Genomic DNA, 20,658 nt, shown 5'->3' on the forward strand with positions numbered 1-20,658 from the left:
GCACGGGTAGCGTGAGACGTGGAGGAGCAGACTTGGAACCAAGAGACGCCACACCCACGTGAGCTGGGTGCGTGCGTGCGTTTCCCAGGCGTGGAGGACGGATAGGGCAATCCACCAAGAAATGCTCGGTACTGGCACAGTAAAGACAGAGATTTTCTTCCCTACGGCGATTCCTCTCTTCCTGGGTCAGGCGAGACTTATCCACTTGCATGGCCTCCTCGGCGGGAGGCCCAGGCGTAGATTGCAACGGATACTGTGGGAGAGGTGCCCAGAGATCTAAGTCTTTTTCCTGGCGGAGCTCTTGGTGTCGCTCAGAAAAACGCATGTCAATGCGGGTAGCTAGATGGATGAGTTCTTGCAGATTGGCAGGAATCTCTCGTGCGGCCAGCACATCCTTGATGCGACTGGATAGGCCTTTTTTAAAGGTCGCGCAGAGAGCCTCGTTATTCCATGATAACTCGGAAGCAAGAGTACGAAATTGGATGGCGTACTCGCCCACTGAAGAATTACCCTGGACCAGGTTCAACAGGGCAGTCTCGGCAGAAGAAGCTCGGGCTGGCTCCTCGAAGACACTCCGGAGTTCAGCGAAGAAGGCCTGGACTGTGGCTGTGGCAGGATCATTGCGGTCCCAGAGCGGTGTGGCCCAAGACAAGGCCTTTCCTGAAAGAAGGCTTACTACGAACGCCACCTTAGACCGTTCAGAAGGAAACAAGTCCGACAACATCTCCATATGCAGGGAACACTGAGACAAAAATCCACGGCAGAGTTTAGAGTCCCCATCAAATTTGTCCGGCAGGGACAAGCGGAGGTTAGGAGCGGCCACTCGCTGCGGAGGAGGTGCAGGAGCTGGCGGAGGAGATGGTTGCTGCTGTAGCAAAGGAAGAAGTTGCTGTAACATGGCGGTCAACTGCGACAGCTGCTGTCCTTGTTGGGCAATCTGCTGCGATTGCTGAGCGACCACCGTGGGAAGATCAGCGAGACTTGGCAGCGGCACCTCAGCGGGATCCATGGCCGGATCTACTGTCACGATTCGGCTTCCAGGTAGTGGATCCTCTGTGTCAGCGAGGGATTGGCGTGGACCGTGCTAGTGGACCGGTTCTAAGAGGCTACTGGTTTTCACCAGAGCCCGCCGCAAAGCGGGATGGTCTTGCTGCGGCAGTAGCAACCAGGTCGTATCCACTAGCAACGGCTCTACCTCGCTGACTGCTGAGAAGGCGTGGGACAGAAGGACTAGGCAGAGGCAAGGTCAGACGTAGCAGAAGGTCGGGGGCAGGCGGCAAGGTTCGTAGTCAGGATGGGTAGCAGAAGTTCAGGTACACAGGCTTTGGACACACTAAACGCTTTCACTGGCACAAGGCAACAAGATCCGGCAAGGGAGTGCATGGGAGGAGGTCAGATAAAGGCAGGGAGCAGATGGAAGCCAATTAAGCTAATTGGGCCAGGCACCAATCATTGGTGCACTGGCCCTTTAAGTCTCAGAGAGCTGGCGCGCGCGCGCCCTAGAGAGCGGAGCCACGCGCGCCAGCACATGACAGCAGGGGACCGGGACGGGTAAGTGACCTGGGATGCGATTCGCGAGCGGGCGCGTCCCGCTGTGCGAATCGCATCCCCAACGGCCATGACAGTGCAGCGCTCCCGGTCAGCGGGACTGACCGGGGCGCTGCAGGGAGAAAGACGCCGTGAGCGCTCCGGGGAGGAGCGGGGACCCGGAGCGCTAGGCGTAACACATGCGTTTTTCTGAGAGACATCAAGAGCTCCGCCAGGAAAAAGACTTAGATCTCTGGACACCTCTCCCACAGTCTCCACTGCAATCTGCGCCTAGGCCTCCCGCCGAGGAAGCCATGCAAGTGGATCGGTCTCGCCTGACCCTGGAAGAGAGGAATCGCCGTAAGGAAGAGAATCTTTGTCTGTACTGTGCCAGTACCGAACATTTTTTGGTGGATTGCCCTATCCGTCCTCCACGTCTGGGAAACGCACGCTCGCACCCAGCTCTCGTGGGTGTGGCGTCTCTGGATGCTAAGTCGGCTTCTCCACGTCTCACGGTGCCTGTACGGATTTCTACTTCAGCCAGCTCTTCCCTCTCAGCCGTGGCCTGCCTGGACTCTGGTGCCTCTGGGAATTTTATTCGGGAGTCCTTGGTGAATAAATTCCGCATTCCGGTGACCCGTCTTGTCAAGCCACTCCACATTTCCGCGGTCAACGGAGCCAGGTTGGATTGCACCGTGCGTTACCGCACGGAGCCCCTCCTAATGTGCATCGGACCTCATCACGAGAAAATTGAATTTTTGGTCCTTCCCAATTGCACTTCCGAAATTCTCCTTGGACTACCCTGGCTTCTACACCATTCCCCAACCCTGGACTGGTCCACTGGGGAGATCAAGAGTTGGGGTCCCTCTTGTTCCAAGGACTGCCTTAAACCGGTTCCCAGTACTCCCTGCCGTGACCCTGTGGTTCCTCCTGTATCCGGTCCCCCTAAGGTCGTTAGGGACTCTGCCTGCCACAGAAAATGCCTCTCCCCCCCTCCCAGTCCACTCAGGCAAGCCTCGGTGCCTCCTCATGGCCCTCGTCCTGGTGTCACACTGCCCCGTGCCAGGCCTCGCCCTCTGCCCTCCCTCCCCATTCCCACTCCACCTTAGACCGTTCAGAAGGAAACAAGTCCGACAACATCTCCATATGCAGGGAACACTGAGACAAAAATCCACGGCAGAGTTTAGAGTCCCCATCAAATTTGTCCGGCAGGGACAAGCGGAGGTTAGGAGCGGCCACTCGCTGCGGAGGAGGTGCAGGAGCTGGCGGAGGAGATGGTTGCTGCTGTAGCAAAGGAAGAAGTTGCTGTAACATGGCGGTCAACTGCGACAGCTGCTGTCCTTGTTGGGCAATCTGCTGCGATTGCTGAGCGACCACCGTGGGAAGATCAGCGAGACTTGGCAGCGGCACCTCAGCGGGATCCATGGCCGGATCTACTGTCACGATTCGGCTTCCAGGTAGTGGATCCTCTGTGTCAGCGAGGGATTGGCGTGGACCGTGCTAGTGGACCGGTTCTAAGAGGCTACTGGTTTTCACCAGAGCCCGCCGCAAAGCGGGATGGTCTTGCTGCGGCAGTAGCAACCAGGTCGTATCCACTAGCAACGGCTCTACCTCGCTGACTGCTGAGAAGGCGTGGGACAGAAGGACTAGGCAGAGGCAAGGTCAGACGTAGCAGAAGGTCGGGGGCAGGCGGCAAGGTTCGTAGTCAGGATGGGTAGCAGAAGTTCAGGTACACAGGCTTTGGACACACTAAACGCTTTCACTGGCACAAGGCAACAAGATCCGGCAAGGGAGTGCATGGGAGGAGGTCAGATAAAGGCAGGGAGCAGATGGAAGCCAATTAAGCTAATTGGGCCAGGCACCAATCATTGGTGCACTGGCCCTTTAAGTCTCAGAGAGCTGGCGCGCGCGCGCCCTAGAGAGCGGAGCCACGCGCGCCAGCACATGACAGCAGGGGACCGGGACGGGTAAGTGACCTGGGATGCGATTCGCGAGCGGGCGCGTCCCGCTGTGCGAATCGCATCCCCAACGGCCATGACAGTGCAGCGCTCCCGGTCAGCGGGACTGACCGGGGCGCTGCAGGGAGAAAGACGCCGTGAGCGCTCCGGGGAGGAGCGGGGACCCGGAGCGCTAGGCGTAACACATGCGTTTTTCTGAGAGACATCAAGAGCTCCGCCAGGAAAAAGACTTAGATCTCTGGACACCTCTCCCACAGTCTCCACTGCAATCTGCGCCTAGGCCTCCCGCCGAGGAAGCCATGCAAGTGGATCGGTCTCGCCTGACCCTGGAAGAGAGGAATCGCCGTAAGGAAGAGAATCTTTGTCTGTACTGTGCCAGTACCGAACATTTTTTGGTGGATTGCCCTATCCGTCCTCCACGTCTGGGAAACGCACGCTCGCACCCAGCTCTCGTGGGTGTGGCGTCTCTGGATGCTAAGTCGGCTTCTCCACGTCTCACGGTGCCTGTACGGATTTCTACTTCAGCCAGCTCTTCCCTCTCAGCCGTGGCCTGCCTGGACTCTGGTGCCTCTGGGAATTTTATTCGGGAGTCCTTGGTGAATAAATTCCGCATTCCGGTGACCCGTCTTGTCAAGCCACTCCACATTTCCGCGGTCAACGGAGCCAGGTTGGATTGCACCGTGCGTTACCGCACGGAGCCCCTCCTAATGTGCATCGGACCTCATCACGAGAAAATTGAATTTTTGGTCCTTCCCAATTGCACTTCCGAAATTCTCCTTGGACTACCCTGGCTTCTACACCATTCCCCAACCCTGGACTGGTCCACTGGGGAGATCAAGAGTTGGGGTCCCTCTTGTTCCAAGGACTGCCTTAAACCGGTTCCCAGTACTCCCTGCCGTGACCCTGTGGTTCCTCCTGTATCCGGTCCCCCTAAGGTCGTTAGGGACTCTGCCTGCCACAGAAAATGCCTCTCCCCCCCTCCCAGTCCACTCAGGCAAGCCTCGGTGCCTCCTCATGGCCCTCGTCCTGGTGTCACACTGCCCCGTGCCAGGCCTCGCCCTCTGCCCTCCCTCCCCATTCCCACTCCTGCTGTACTGCCTGCCATTGAGGAAACCATCCATTCCTTCCCGGTGTCCTCATCCCAGGGGAGGCAGTCACCGGACAAAAAAAAGGGGAGACCTAAGGGAGGGGGTACTGTTACGCCTAGCGCTCCGGGTCCCCGCTCCTCCCCGGAGCGCTCACGGCGTCTTTCTCCCTGCAGCTCCCCGGTCAGTCCCGCTGACCGGGAGCGCTGCACTGTCATGGCCGTTGGGGATGCGATTCGCACAGCGGGACGCGCCCGCTCGCGAATCGCATCCCAGGTCACTTACCCGTTCCCGTCCCCTGCTGTCATGTGCTGGCGCGCGCGGCTCCGCTCTCTAGGGCGCGCGCGCGCCAGCTCCCTGAGACTTAAAGGGCCAGTGCACCAATGATTGGTGCCTGGCCCAATTAGCTTAATTGGCTTCCACCTGGTCCCTGACTATATCTGACCTCCTCCCATGCACTCCCTTGCCGGATCTTGTTGCCCTTGTGCCTAGTGAAAGCGTTTTGTGTGTCTAAGCCTGTGTACCAGTACTTCTGCTATCCACCCTGACTACGAACCTTGCCGCCTGCCCCCGACCTTCTGCTACGTCCGACCGTGCTTCTGTCTACTCCCTTGTACCTCGCCTATCATCAGCAGTCAGAGAGGTGAGCCGTTGCTAGTGGATACGACCTGGTCACTACCGCCGCAGCAAGACCATCCCGCTTTGCGGCGGGCTCTGGTGAAAACCAGTAGTGACTTAGAACCGGTCCACTAGCGCGGTCCTCGCCAATCCCTCTCTGGCACAGAGGATCCACTACCTGCCAGCCGGCATCGTGACAGAAGCATTTATCATTGTAGGTGTAAGTGAAGCATTTATCATTGTAGGTGTAAGTGAAGTATTTTTCTACACCTTTTTTGTGCTGTAATGTGTAGGAGCAACAAATGTATTAAAAGGTAGCAGAGCATTTGATAAATTTTGTGCAGGTCACATTTTCTAAAATTTCTCTCTTCACATACACCAAAAAGCTAAGTCTGGGCTGGTGTAGTTTTAGAGACTTTTCAGTGGTTTTGCGCCTTTTAACAAAAAGACGCAGTTCATAAAACCCCTCCATATCATGTATATTGCCAAAATCTGTGGATTGCAACTCAAGCGCAAAAAGGGCGCAAATAAACCCTGCTTGCGCCTTTTTAGCACCTTTTTTAGACACAAAAAACAGTCTAAAGACAATGATAAATGTTGGCCATAATGTATATTATAAGGAATTTTTGGGGTACAATGGTTTTTATGGGCCACAATACATTACGTTATTGTATTCAGAGGGTGCATGGCAAGGTTGTATTCAGAGAGCATAGTATGTGGTAGTATTATATTCAGAGAGCACAGTATGTGGTAGTATTATGTTCAGAGGGTTCAGTGTGTTGTAATATATTCAGAGGGTTCAGTGTGTAGTAGTATTATATACAGAGGGTACGGTGTATGGCGGTTTTATATAGAGAGGGTACAGTGTGTGGCAGTATTATATTCAGAGGGTACAGTGTGTGGCGGTATTATATTCAGAGGTTAAGGTGTGTGGTGGTTTTATATACAGAGGGTACGGTGTGTGGGGGTTTTATATACAGAGGGTACGGTGTGTGGCAGTATTATATTCAGAGGGTACAGTGTGTTGTAGTATTTTCAGAGTGTGTACAGTGTGTCAGAATTATATTCAGAGGGTATGTGCCAGTATTATAGTCAAAGTATACAGTGTTTGGTAGTATTATAATAATAATTGTTTTCATATAGAGGATCAGAATCCGCTGACATAGTGAGGAGCCATCTGGGCATCAAGTTCTGCTGAGTGAACATTTAGCAGGAACAAGTCCTGGCGGTATGTACCATCTGAATTAGATTAGATTAGAAGACTATAGAGAAGACGTCACCTGTAATCACTGATATTATTGTGTATTCTCCTCACTATAGAGAAGACGTCACCTGTAATCACTGATATCATTGCGTATTCTCCTCACTATAGAGAAGACGTCACCTGTAGTCACTGATATTATTGTGTATTCTCCTCACTATAGAGAAGACGTCACCTGTAGTCACTGATATTATTGTGTATTCTCCTCACTATAGAGAAGACGTCACCTGTAGTCACTGATATCATTGTGTATTCTCCTCACTATAGAGAAGACGTCACCTGTAGTCACTGATATTATTGTGTATTCTCCTCACTATAGAGAAGACGTCACCTGTAGTCACTGATATCATTGTGTATTCTCCTCACTATAGAGAAAACGTCACCTGTAGTCACTGATATTATTGTGTATTCTCCTCATTATAGAGAAGAAGTCACCTGTAATCACTGATATCATTGTGTATTCTCCTCACTATAGAGAAGACGTCACCTGTAATCACTGATATCATTGTGTATTCTCCTCACTATAGAGAAGACGTCACCTGTAGTCACTGATATTATTGTGTATTCTCCTCATTACGTCCTATCAGAGCTGGAGTCACTTGTAAGTTCTGCAGTTATGATGGGTGAAACAACAACTCCCAGCATAACCTTACCACATACTTAAGGTCATACTGGGAGCTGTAGTTTTAAATGGTAAAAACTTTCCCATTCTGTGGCAACTGGTATATTTGATTATTATACTGGAAATAATTTTCTGAAAAATGTTACAGCGCGGTCATCACAACATGCTAGAAAAAATCAGGGCCTATATCCCTTAACCCCCTTAAGGACCCAGGGCGTATGGGTACGCCCTGTCTTCCTGGTACTCAAGGACCCAGGGCGTACCTGTACGCCCGTGGGAATTTCAGTCCCCGCCGCGCTCCGGGCAGGGACCGGACTGAGATTACAGCTGATATCTATCAGCGGGCATCCCGTGCAAATGCCTGCTGTCGGCGATCGCCACAATTCAGACTGGCGATTTGTGGTGATTCTAGGTCTATCGGGTCTCTGGTGACCCAGAAAAAAAGGGTGAATGGGGCTGCCCGAGACAGCCCCATTCACCCTTCCCCAGCAGGAGTGAGGTGGCACGGATGCCACCCCACGATCACGTGATTGATCGGTCGGAACGACCGATCAATCACTGTCCTGCTGGGGGCAATCGGGGCCAGCGGGGGTCTCCTACCTTTCCCTGGTCCAGCGGGGTCTTATCAGGAGCGGCGGCAGCAGCAGCGATAATCCCAGCGGTGCCGGCAGCAGGATACAGCAGGAGGTGAGGCCTGTTCACCTTCTGCTGTTGCTTAGCAACAACTCTCAGCATGCATAGCCATGCTGGGAGTTGTAGTTTTGCAACAGCTGGAGTTACAAATACAACTCCCAGCATGCCCTTTGGTAGTCTGTGCATGCTGGAGGTTGTAGTTATGCAACAGCTGGAGGTCACATTTTTTCTATGAAAAATTGGGCATCCAGCTGTTGCATTACTACAACCCCCAGCATGCACAGACTACCAAAGGGCATGCTGGGAGTTGTAACAATGTGCCTCTAGCTGTTGCAAAACTACAACTCTTAGCATGCCCTTCGACTGTCAATGCATGCTGAGTTTTGCAACATCTGGAGACACTTTGGTTGTGAAACAGAGTTTGTGTCCTAACTCAGTGTTGCGCAATCAATGTGCTTCCAGCTGTTGCATAACTACAACTCCCAACATGTATGGTCTGTCAGTGCATGCTGGGAGTTGTAGTTTTGCAACAGCTGGAGGGTACATTCACAAGGTGGGTTTAAAACGAGTTTTCTGCTGCAAGTTTGAGATGCGGCAAATTTTCCGCCGCAGCTCAAACTCCCAGCGAGAAACTCACTGTAAACCAGTCCGTGTGAATGTACCCTAAAAACACTACACTACACAAAATAAAAAGTAAAACACTACATATATATATATACCCCTACACAGTCCCCCCCCCCCCCCCCCCCAATAAAAAAAAAAACAACAGCTTGTACGGAACTGTTTCCAAAACTGAGCCTCCAGCTGTTGAAAAACAACAACTCCTAGTATTGCCGGACAGCCACTGACAATCAAGGCATGCTGGGTGTTTTGCAACAGCTGGAGACATCCTGTTTGGAAAACACTGCCGCAGGGTATTTTGGTGGCGGATGCAAATCCCCAAAATAGGCCTCAAATGCGCATGGGGCTCTGTCGCTTTGGAGCCCTGTCGTATTTCAAGGAAATAGTTTAGGGCCACATATGGGGTATTTCCGTACTCGGAAGAAATTGCTTTACAGATTTTGGGGGGCTTTTTCTCCTTTTACCCCTTATGAAAAGGTAAAGTTGGGGTCTACACCAGCATGTTAGTGTAAATAAATTGCATTTTTTACGCTAACATGCTGGGGTTGCCCCATAGTTTTAATTTTCACAAGCGGTAAAAGGAAAAAAAGACCCCTAAAATTTGTAACGCAATTTCTCCTGAGTACAGAAATGCCCCACATGTGGGTGAAAAGTGCTCTGCGGACGCACAACAAGGCTCGGGATTGAGAGTGCACTATGTACATTTGAGGTCTAAATTGGTGATTTGCACAGGGGTGGCTGATTTTACAGCGGTTCTGACATAAACACAAAACAATAAATACCCACATGTGACCCCATTTTGGAAACTACACCCCTCACGGAACATAACAAGGGGTATAGTGAGCCTTAACACCCCACAGGTGTTTGACGAATTTTCGTTAAAGTTGGATGTGAAAACGAAAAAAAAAAAAATTTTCACTAAAATGCTGGTGTTACCCTAAATTTTTCATTTTCACAAGGGAGAATAGGAAAAAAAAAAAACAACATTTGTAACTCAAATTCTTCTGAGTAAGAAGATACCCATATGTGGATGTAAAGTGCTCTGCGGGCGCACTATAATGCTCAGAAGAGAAGGCGCGCCATTGGGATTTTGGAGAGAGACTGTGTCCAAAATTGAAGGCCATGTGTGTTTACAAAGCCCCCATAGTGCCAGAACAGTGCCCCCCCCCACATGTGACCCCATTTTGGAAACTACACCCCTCACAGAATTTAATAAGGGGTATAGTGAGTGGTAAAATAAAATTTTTCATTTGCACAGCCCACTGTTCCAAAGATTTGTTAAACGCCAGTGGGGTGTAAATGTTCACTGCACCCCTTATTAAATTCTGTGAGGGGTGTAGTTTCCAAAATGGGGGTCACATGTGGAGGGGGGGTCCACTGTTCTGGCACCACGGGAGGCTTTGTAAATGCACATTGCCCCCGACTTCCATTCCTATCAAATTCTCTTTCCAAAAGTTCAATGGCGCTCCTTCTGTTCTGAGCATTGTAGTTCACCCGCAGAGCACTTTACATCCACATATGGGGTATTTCCATACTCAGAAGAAATGGGGTTACAAATTTTGGGAGGCTTTTTCTCCCATTACCCCTTGTGAAAATGAAAAATTTGGGGTAACACCAGCATTTTAGTGAAAAAATACAAATTTTTCATTTTCATGTCCAACTTTAGCGGAAATTTGTCAAACAACTGTGGGGTGTTAAGTCTCACTGTAACCCTTGCTACATTCCTTGAGGGGTGTAGTTTCCAAAATAGTATGCCATGTGTTTTTATTTTATTTTTATTTTTTTTGCTGTTCTGGCACCATAGGGGCTTCCTAAATGCGACATGCCCCCCAAAAAACATTTCAGCAAAATTTGCTTTCCAAAAGCCAAATGTGGCTCCTTCTCTTCTGAGCATTGTAGTGTGCCAGCAGAGCACTTGACATCCACACATGGGGTATTAACATACTCAGAAGACATGGGATTACTAATTTTGGGGGCATTTTCTCCTATTACCACTTGTAAAAATTTAAAATTTTGGGGAAAACTAGCATTTTTGTGAAAAAAATTTAAATAGTAATTTACACGTCCAACTTTAACGAAAATTCTTCAAACACCTGTGGGGTGTTAAGGCTCACTGTACCTCTTGTTACGTTCCTTGAGGGGTGCAGTTTCCAAAACAGTATGCCATGGGGGGGTGCTGTTCTGGCACCATAGGGGCTTCTTAAATGTGACATGCCCCCCAAAAACCATTTCAGAAAAACTCACTCTCCAAAATCCCATTGTCGCTCCTTCCCTTCTGAGCCCTCTAGTGCACCCACAGAACACTTGACATGCACATATGAGGTATTTCCTTACTCGAGAGAAATTGGGTTACAAATTTTAGGAAGATTTCTCTCCTTTTACACCTTGTAAAAATTCAAAAACTGGGTCTACAAGAACATGCCAGTGCAAAAAATTTTGATTTTTCTCCTTCAATTTGCTGCTATTCCTGTGAAACACCTAAATGTCAACAAACTTTTTCAATGTCATTTTGAATACTTTCAGGGGTGCAGTTTTTATAATGTGGTAATTTATGGGGTATTTCTAATATGAAGGCCCTTCAAATCCACTTCAAAACTGAACTGGTCCCTGAAAAATTACGATTTTGAAAATTTTGTGAAAAATTGCTGCTGATGTCTCCAAAAACTCTGATGTCTTCCAAAAGTAAAAATATGTCATTTTATGATGCAAACATAAAGTAGATATATTGTATATGTGAATCAATATATAATTTATTTGGAATATCCATTTTCCTTACAAGCAGAGAGCTTCAAAGTAAAAAAATTCAAAATTTTCAATTTTTTTCATCAAATTTTGGAATTTTTCACCAAGAAATGATGCAAGTATCGATGAAATTTTACCACTTACATAAAGTAGAATATGTCACGAAAAAACATTCTCGGAATCAGAATGAAAGGTAAAAGCATCCCAGAGTTATTAATGCTTAAAGTGACAGTGGTCAGATGTGCAAAAAATGGCCAGGTCCTTAAGGTGAAAATGGTCTGCTGCCAGAAAGTTAAAAAGATTTGTAAATTATTTCTATTAAAACATATTTACCCTTCCAGTACTTTTTAGCAGCTGTATGCTACAGATGAAATTCTGACCACAGTGCTCTCTGCTGACACCTCTGTCCCTGTCAGGAACTGTCCAGAGCAGCATAGGTTTGCAATGGGGATTTTCTCCTGCTCTGGACAGTTCCTGATACAGGCATCAGGTGTCAGCAGAGAGCACTGTGGACAAGACAAAAAAGAATTACAAAAAGAAAATAATTTCCTCTGTAGCACACAGCTGCTAAAAAGTACTGGAAGAATAAATATTTTTTAATAGAAGTAATTTACAAATTTGTACCCCCTTAAACAAGATTAGGACTGTATGATACATTTAATAATATTGTAAGTACCTTACGCAACACTTTATTTTCTGTCGCCAACACAAAATACTCTAATAGTGCCCCTCCCGAGACTAGACTCTGGATCCGCCCCTGGGCCGGGACCCGTGGCTAATAGCACGCGGTACTGATCGCTTTAGATGCGGCGTTCAAAGTTGATCGCCGCGTCTAAAGTGAAACTAAACTGCTGCCGGTTAGCTCAGGGGGCTGTTCGGGATCGCCGCAGCATCCCAAACAGCTGTAGGACACGAGGAGGGTCCCCCTACCGGCTTCCTGGTGTCCGATCGCTGAATGACTGCTCAGTGCCTGAGATCCAGGCATGAGCAGTCAAGCAGCAGAATCATTGATCTATGTTATACTATGGGATAACAAAGATCAGTGTAAAAGATCAGTGTGTGCAGTGTAGTATAGTGGCTATCGCATTGGAAAAAAAAAAAAGTTAATAAAGATAATTTAACCCCTTCCCTAATAAAAGTTTGAATCACCCCCTTTTTCCCATTGAAAAAAATAAACAGTGATGTAAAAATAAACATATGTGGTATTGCCGCGTGCGGAAATCACGGTCAATGGCTACGTGCAAAAAAATTCCAAAGTCCAAAATAACGTATTTTTGGTCACTTTTTATATCATGAATAAATTAATAAAAAGCGATTAAAAAGTCCCATCAATACAAAAATGGTACCGCTAAAAACTTCAGATCACTGTGCAAAATATGAGCCCTCATACCACCCCGTGAGCGGAAAAATAAAAAAGTTATAGGGGTTAGAAAATGAATATTTTAAACTTATACATTTTCCTGCATGTAGTTATGATTTTTTCCAGAAGTCCGACAAAATCAAACCTATATAAGTAGGGGATCATTTTAATCTTATGGACCTACAGAATAAAGATAAGGTGTCATTTTTACCGAAAAATCTACTGCATAGAAACGGAAGCCCCCAAAACTTACAAAATTGCATTTTTTTCTTCAATTTCGTCGCACAATGATTTTTTTGTTTTCCGTTTTGCCGTAGATTTTTTGGGCAAAATGACTGATGTCATTACAAAGAAGAATTGTTGGCGCAACAAATAAGCCATCATATGGATTTTTAGGTGCAAAATTTAAAGCGTTTGTTTCCCACAGACTTGCATAGTGGGGGCGGTGCGTGACGTCACACGGGGGCGGAGCCGTGGTGTCACGATACTCCGGCCCTGTGGTCGGCACCCGGCAGTTTGTGAGCTGAAAGCGGCGTGCAGCTCAAAGAGGTGGGTGCCAAATGCGGTCAGACATCTTTTTTCCTATCCTTTGGATAGGGGATAAAATGTCTTAGGGCCGGAGTAACCCTTTAAATGAGTACTCCATTGCTTGACATCTTATCCCCTATTCATGCCTCCTCCCATAGACAGGGAGGGCATGACATCCAGATCACGCCAGCATTCTGATCGCAGGGGTCCCAGTGGCCGGACCCCACAATCACACATCTTATTTCCTATCCTTTGAATTTGTCTAGCGACGGAGTATAGGAGCATAGGAAGGTCACAGATCGCATTCCCTGATCACAACCCATCTCTATGAGCCAGAGCATGACGGTACATTTATTAAAGTACATCCACAATGTATCCATACCTTTATTCTGCATGGAGTTTCCCAAGGCTGTTACAGCTGATCACCAAGCAATCTTGATAGTTGTTCATTCACAATCACCATGTAACTTGACTGAGCTTGTACAGTTTTGAAAAGAATGGGGAAGCAATCCTTGCAATGTCCACACGTGCATAACTGACTCGTGATTGTGCAAATAGTGAACCTTCACTAAACACATTTACACTAACCAAGAAATTCTGAGGGGGGCGGGGTTACTCTATTCATGTCCATCATCCATTAACCAGGGCAATGAGCGGCGGCTACAAGGTGCATCTGTGACTCTGGTAGAGACAGTCACAGTAATGATGGCCGGGGAGCGCTATATTACCCCACGGTATGTAAATATCAGGAAAGATCATGGGGGAGATTTATCAGAACCTGTCCAGAGGAAAAGTTGCCGAGTTGCCCATAGCAACCAATCAGATCGCTTCTTTCATATTTAACAAGTGTGATGTCCCGGTACTGTATTGCATACCGTACCTTGTATGGTGGTCCCCAAAGTCAGAGTTACTACGTTCAGATAGGGTCCTCCAGGTGGGACAGCCCCTAGTCGCCTCTTTTGTAATGTTTAAATGTATAAATTTAATATAATGTATAGTATACTTACCTTGGTAGCGTCGCAGGACCTTCGGTCATGTGACTGTGTTAATTCCTCTATGGTATGTTGGAGGACCTTTGGAGGTCCTTGGGTCACATGATTACCCATAACTCTTTGTACAGAAGATTGACAGTTGTATGGACCAGTGAGCTTTAGTCCAGCCCCTGCCCATATAAGGGAGCTGTAGCCAATGATCGCTCTCTTGAGTTGCTGCTCTCGTGGATGCCAGACTATCAGGACGGATCTGCGCAACTTACAAAGACAAGCTAGGCCAGAAGCCTGCCGGCCTCAGCCTGAAACTAAACCGTGAGTTAAACTCTCAATCCCCTAAGCTCAATAGACTCACGAGGTCCCAACCACTTGTCAAGCTCTAATAGACTTTGTTATATGGACTGTTCCTGTTCATTATTGCATAAAATCTTCAGTAAAAGTTCCGACAAGTTTCTGCAAATCTCCGCTTGTGGACAATCAATTATTTCCTATCTCCCTATTGCTCTTGGGAAGGGTGGCGGTAGGACAAGCATATAGAGAATAGCCCTCACCCTGGTGTCACGAGTAGAAAGGGTTAAACAGACCCAATTAAAGTACCGCACAGCTACACCCCATATACCCTACACCCCCATGCTACCACACAAGGTCTCAAAATGAAAGAAGCAATCGGATTGGTTGCTATGGGCAACTGGGCAACTTTTCCTTTGCACAGGTTTTGATAAATCTCCCTCCATATCTCATCCAAGGAAAGTTGGGTGACAAATAGAAAATCCAGAAAGAGTTAACTGCCCTGGAAAGACATAGCTCACTAGGGACTTTGGTCCTGTTATTGGCCCTAGATTTTAGGTAGTGGGTCTCTTATCCCTTTCCTGGGATACTACAGGGTTTCAGACTAGCTCAGATCAGCAAAGGTGCTGAAGACAGCTCTTTACTGGGCATTACTAGTAGTTGAGAGTCAGTCTGCAAGTGAGACAATAAGGCACCTGAGAGTTTGAATCCAAAGGTTTGCAGCCTCAAAAGAAGATATTTTAAACTGTGTGAGTCACACATTTGTTGTCTACTTTGTTGGGTGGCTGGTAGTTAGCCATCTGTATAGACACGGACAATGGGGGAGATTTATCAATACCTGTGTAGAGAAAGTGGTGCATTTGCCCATAGCAACCAATCAGATTGCTTCTGGGCCTCTGAAAAATGAAAAAGCACTCTGGTTGCTACGGGCAATTGCACCACTCTTCCTCTGCACAGGTTTGGATAAATCTCCCCCGATAGCTGTATAGTTAGCACTGTTACTTCCATTGCTATTTTGCTGCTGTTTGACTGGTTCTATGAGGATAATCTCAAGGCTGGGCTCCCATACGGGAGCGCATACGGCAGGGGGGAGCTAAAAACTTGAGCTCCCGTATGCCTTTCTATGCGCTCCCGTATGTAATTCATTTCAATGAGCCGGCCGGAGTGAAACGTTCGGTCCGGTCGGCTCATTTTTGCCCCGTACAGGGCAAATATTTAGGATTTGTTTTGCTTTCTTTGGCCACCTGTCTCTCATTTTGAATTTTTTCTGTTTTTATTACATTTTTACAGATTTTATTAAGCTCCTTGTACTGTTTAAATGTTATAGCTGACCCCTCAGATTTGTATCACAGGAAATGCATTTATTTTTGGATTTCTCTTTAGTATACAGCCCCTAAAAAGTAGTGGAAGGATTAAGATTTTTTTAATAGAAGTGATTTACAAATCTGTTTAACTTTCTGGTAGTACCCCTTTAAGCATATGGACATTTATACCCAATGATGCAAAGTGGTTAAGACCTATTGCAAAAGTGCTATTTTTACAAAAATGTCTTCATTTCTACAAAATTCTTGAACTGTTTCCCAATAATAGGGGCTGCAATCCAAGGATGACCACAGCAGAACTCCTTTATCTTGCAGAGACCTAACAGTCTATATAAGACCCGGAGGTTGGCATTCATCTCTACCCAGCATTTCTATAGGTAAATGGCCATTACCCATTGCGAAATGGCCATAAGCTTACCTGTGACCAAGAAATAAAACCTAGGGACATGTCAACATTTTTATTCTTTCGGGGTCTTCAGGGTTTTCAGATCCTGACTAAAGACAAGAGGGAACAGTGAGACCCCGACCTATAAAAAGTTGTTTTTCTTTAACTGGAACACTTACTGGGGTACTCTGGTGGAAAACAAATGTTTTCAAATCAACGGTGCCAGAAAGATATACAGATTTATAAATTACTTCTATTTAAAAATCTTTAGTCTTTCAGTACTTATTAGCTGCTGTATACTATAGAGGAAGTTGTGTAGTTCTTTCCAGTATAACCACATGGCTCTCTGCTGACACCTCTGTCCGTGTCAGGAATTGTCCAGAGTAGGAGCAAATCCCCATAGCAAACCTATCCTGCTCTGAACAGTTCATGACATGGACAGAGGTGTCAGCAGAGAGCACTGTGGTCAGACTGGAAAGAGCTACACAACTTCCTCTGGAGCATACAGGAGCTGATAAGTACTGGAAGGTTAAGATTTTTTTTTATAGTATAAAGTAATTTACACATCTGTATAACTTTCTGACACCAGTTGATTTGAAAACATTTGTTTTCCACTGGAGTACCCCTTAAATTTTTACTTAAAGGAATGATGTAATGGATGTATTGCTATTGTGTTGCATGATACAGTGATCCCTCAACTTACAATGGCCTCGACATACAATAGTTTCAACATACAATGGTCTTTTCTGGACCATTGTAAGTTGAAACCAGACTCAACATACAATGCTACAGACAGTCCAGATCTGTGAAACGTGTCAATGGCTGGAAGAACCGACCAATCAGAACGGGCATTGACTGGTAAAACCCCTGTATTACTGAAGTGCATGCACTGACTGATGTCTGGTAGCGCCCCCTACAGTACAGGGAGGTATTACTTGTTCTGTACACTTTACCTGTACCAGGGTTACCTGCTCCTTTGGACACCAGGTGAGAGCGGCTCCATGTTACTTTTTTAGGACACTGCGTGTACTCTACAGGACCCCGAAGAAGCTCCTGTCCTCTACACAGACCAGTGTTTCCCAAGCAGGGTGCCCCCAGCTGTTGCAAAACTACAACTCCCAGCAAGCCCGGACAGCCAAAGGCTGTCCGGGCATGCTGGGAGTTGTAGTTTTGCAACAGCTGGGGGCACCCTGCTTGGGAAACACTGAAATAGACAGAGATTACAGCTCCCAGCAGCTCTTTATTACTTTTATATGTAAGGATTTGCTTTATCTATATTAGTTATCTACTTATTTTTCTTTAATGCTCACTTTTTCCTATTTTTTGGATGACATTTTGGTGCCTTTAGAACCAATTACCAGGTTTCCATAGAGTTCTGGTCTCAACATACAATGGTTTCAACATACAATGGCCGTCCCGGAACCGATTCATATTGTAACTTGAGGGACCGCTGTACATATGTCAGACCCATGTAAAGGTGATTAAAGGTATTTACTTTCAGATGATGATACTGATCGGCATGGATAGTGTAATGCGGCTCAGACGTTCCATCTCAGGAGGCCTTTAGACTGGTTATCTAGAATTACTTACAGCAGGTACAGCACGGCGCTTCTAGCCATGTCAGGTTACCTGGTTTTTCCAAGAACTAGATAATGTTACCTTCCATCACTGAGAATCTTAACGTTGAATACCGCCAAACATTGAGTTTATCTGACCTGTGACTGTCACTTCCATTACCTGTCTATTTAAATAATAAAGGAAATCAAATTGATTAATCTACATTCAGGGGCACAACTATAGGCGGTGCAGAAGTAGCAGTCACACCTCGCTCTTGAGGAAACTCAAAATCTGGGTTCACAAGTTGTCCAGTTGCCCATAGCAACCAATCAAATAGCTTCTTTCATTTTGCAGAGGCCTTGTTAAAAATGAAAGAAGCGATCTGATTGGTTGCTATGGGCAACTGGGCAACTTTTCCTCTACACAGGTTTTGATAAATCTCCCTCAAAGTCCACACAGAAAACTCGTGCAGACATTCTTCCTATTTGCCCAATCCGGCGGGCGCTAGGACCGCACAGAAATGCACCGTCTCATAGACGGCAATTTATTTCCTTGCGGAGTCTGCAAAAAGAAAAGACATGTCTATTCGTTGTGCGGACGCCAGAATCAGAATTTCCGCAGCAGGAAATTCTGCCATGTGAATAGTACAGCAGTATTTCCGTGCGGAATATTTTGTGCGGACATTCTCCACAAATTCCACCGTGTGAACATACCCTCAGAAAACACTAAGCTAGGGTCACACTGCAAAATTTCCAGCCGGATTTATTCTGAGTGTGCCCAGCGCATGTCGGCTCTAACAACACGCGGACATTGCCGTCCCTATAGACGGCAATGTCTATGGCGGGAATTCCGTATAAATATATCCACTGCTGACATTCCTTAGTGTGCACTGTGCAGTGTAATCCCATTGCCAGTGTGGTGGCCCAGTACGGGAGCTGTTACCCCCATACCCTTTCTGCCCTGTCAGGCAGCCTCCCTGCAGTGTCCCCTGGGCCCCCCTCCATCTGTTCTTCTGTAATTGTATATTATTCCCTATGTTATGTATATAAGAATGTTGTATCTTTAAGAAAGGTTAACATGTGATCACCAGTTGTCATGTGATTGTTACCCAGGAGGCATGAGTGACCAGGTGACTTAAGGGTGACCAATGGGACCCCACCAGAGTCTCCCTCATAAAAGCCCTGGGAGGATTCTCTTTTCTCTCTTAGTTCCTGAGTCTTTGCTGAGGAGCAGTCGAGCCTAAGAGTCTGGAGTCATAGGAGCCTCAAGTCAAGTCTGCAGCCACAAGATATGTCTACAAGTAAAGTCACAGCTTAGTCTGTCTCCAGTCAAGTCAAGTCAGTCACTGTCATCTATTGTCAAGTCAACGTGGCCTTCACTAAATTGTCCAAAACCACTGCAAGTCCCAGCAAGCCCTTAAGGTCTCTGAAGTCACTGGTCACCTCCGTGGGCCCGCGCCTAGCCCAGGATCCAGCGGTATACCTTTGGGTGGTATTGAGGATAAACCACACCCTGGCGTCACGAATACAAGCGGTTAATGCCATCTGCTCCGTGGGTAATTCCATCTGCCCTGCATCTCAAGCTCCCATACCACACCAGCAATAGGATTCTGCTGCATTGGAATTTCCGAGTGGTATTCCGCTTATAAATTCCACTTGGAAATTCCGTAGCGTGAACCTAGTGTGATAGCCTGGATGTAGGGTATGGGGAGTGTAGCTGTGCAGTAATTAAAGGGTGCTTGTTAACCCTTGCTATTCGTGACGCCAGGGTTAGGGGGTTCCTCAATAACGCTTTTCCTACCGCCACCCTTCCCAACAGCGATAGGGAGGTGGTAGATGAGAAGAATAGATTGTCCAGAACCGGAGAGTTTATGAGACAGTATTAACTTTTACTGAAGGTTTTCTGCAAGCTTCAATAATACAACAGTCTCTCAGCATAACAACAGCTTTCCTTGGAGATTGACAAAGGTCGGGACTTTAGCATTTAGAGTCTTTTAGTACTATGCATTGTTCCACTGGATTTAGGGGTTAGTTGCGGTCCAGTAGTCACGCTAGCATTAGCGGGGATTTAGATGTAAACTCACGGTTTTGGTTCCGCTGAGGCCGGCAGGTTTTTGAGACCTAGCGTGTCTTTGAAAGTTGCGTTACACCGTCCTGTTAGTCCGGCATCCACGAGAGCAGCAACCCAAGAGAGCGATAATTGGACGCAGCTCCCTTATATGGGCAGGGGCTGGACTAATGCTAATTGGTCCATACTGATGTCAATCTCCATTACAGAGATCTGTGGGTAACACGTGACCCAAGGACCTCCAAAGGTCCTCCAACAAACCATAGAGGTTACTAGCATGGTCACATGACCGAAGGTCCTGCGACGCTAAACAAGGTAAGTACTATACATTCCTATAAAATATATATAATTATTAAATATATACATTTATTATTATTAAAGATAGACTTTAGGAGAGGGGACTAGGGGCTGTCCCACCTGAGGAACCCTACCTGAACGTAGTTACTCTGACTTTGGGGACCTCTACACTAGGTACGGTATGCAATACGGTACCGGGATACCACACTAGCCTTAATGGCACATGGTAGGTGAAGGATCACTTTTTTGCGGTCTCCGCCCAGCTTCACTAGACTGTCCTGTTATAAGCCATTGTTAGGATTCGGCAGGCTGGATGTGGATCCTCTATGTCAGCGAGGGATTGGCGTGGACCGTGTCGGTGGACCGGTTCTAGGTTGCTACTGGTTTTCACCAGAGCCCGCTGCAAAGCGGGATGGTCTTGTTGCGGCGGTAGCAACCAGGTCGTATCCACCGGCAACGGCTCAACCTCGCTGACTGCTGAGAAGGCGTGGGACAGAAGGACTAGGCAGAGGCAAGGTCAGACGTAGCAGAAGGTCGGAGCAGGCGGCAAGGTTCGTAGTCAATAGCAATAGCAAAAGGTCAGGAACACTGGTAAGGCAAACACTGTAAACACTTTCACTAGGCACAAGGGCAACAAGATCCGGCCAGGAAGGGAAGGGGAAGTGAGGTTATATAGACAGGTGCACAGGTGGAAGCTAATCAGACTGATTGGGCCAGGCACCAATCATTGGTGCACTAGCCCTTTAAATCTTAGAGAGCTGTCGCACGCGCGCCCTAAGGAGCGGAGCCGCGCGCGCC

General features: G+C 47.3%; 1 long non-coding RNA gene across 1 annotated transcript in view; it reads left to right on the top strand.

Moving 5' to 3' along the window:
* Window positions 1-6,326: 6,326 nt before the first annotated feature.
* LOC130363007 (uncharacterized) overlaps window positions 6,327-20,658 on the top strand; it is a 45,890-nt gene continuing 31,558 nt past the window's right edge. The window contains exons 1-2 of the long non-coding RNA XR_008891679.1: window positions 6,327-6,416; window positions 15,823-15,931. This is a non-coding gene — a long non-coding RNA (uncharacterized LOC130363007). The remainder of the gene's footprint in view (window positions 6,417-15,822; window positions 15,932-20,658) is intronic.

Source organism: Hyla sarda, chromosome 3 (assembly GCF_029499605.1).
Source record: "Hyla sarda isolate aHylSar1 chromosome 3, aHylSar1.hap1, whole genome shotgun sequence".
NCBI classification, from domain to species: domain Eukaryota; kingdom Metazoa; phylum Chordata; class Amphibia; order Anura; family Hylidae; genus Hyla; species Hyla sarda.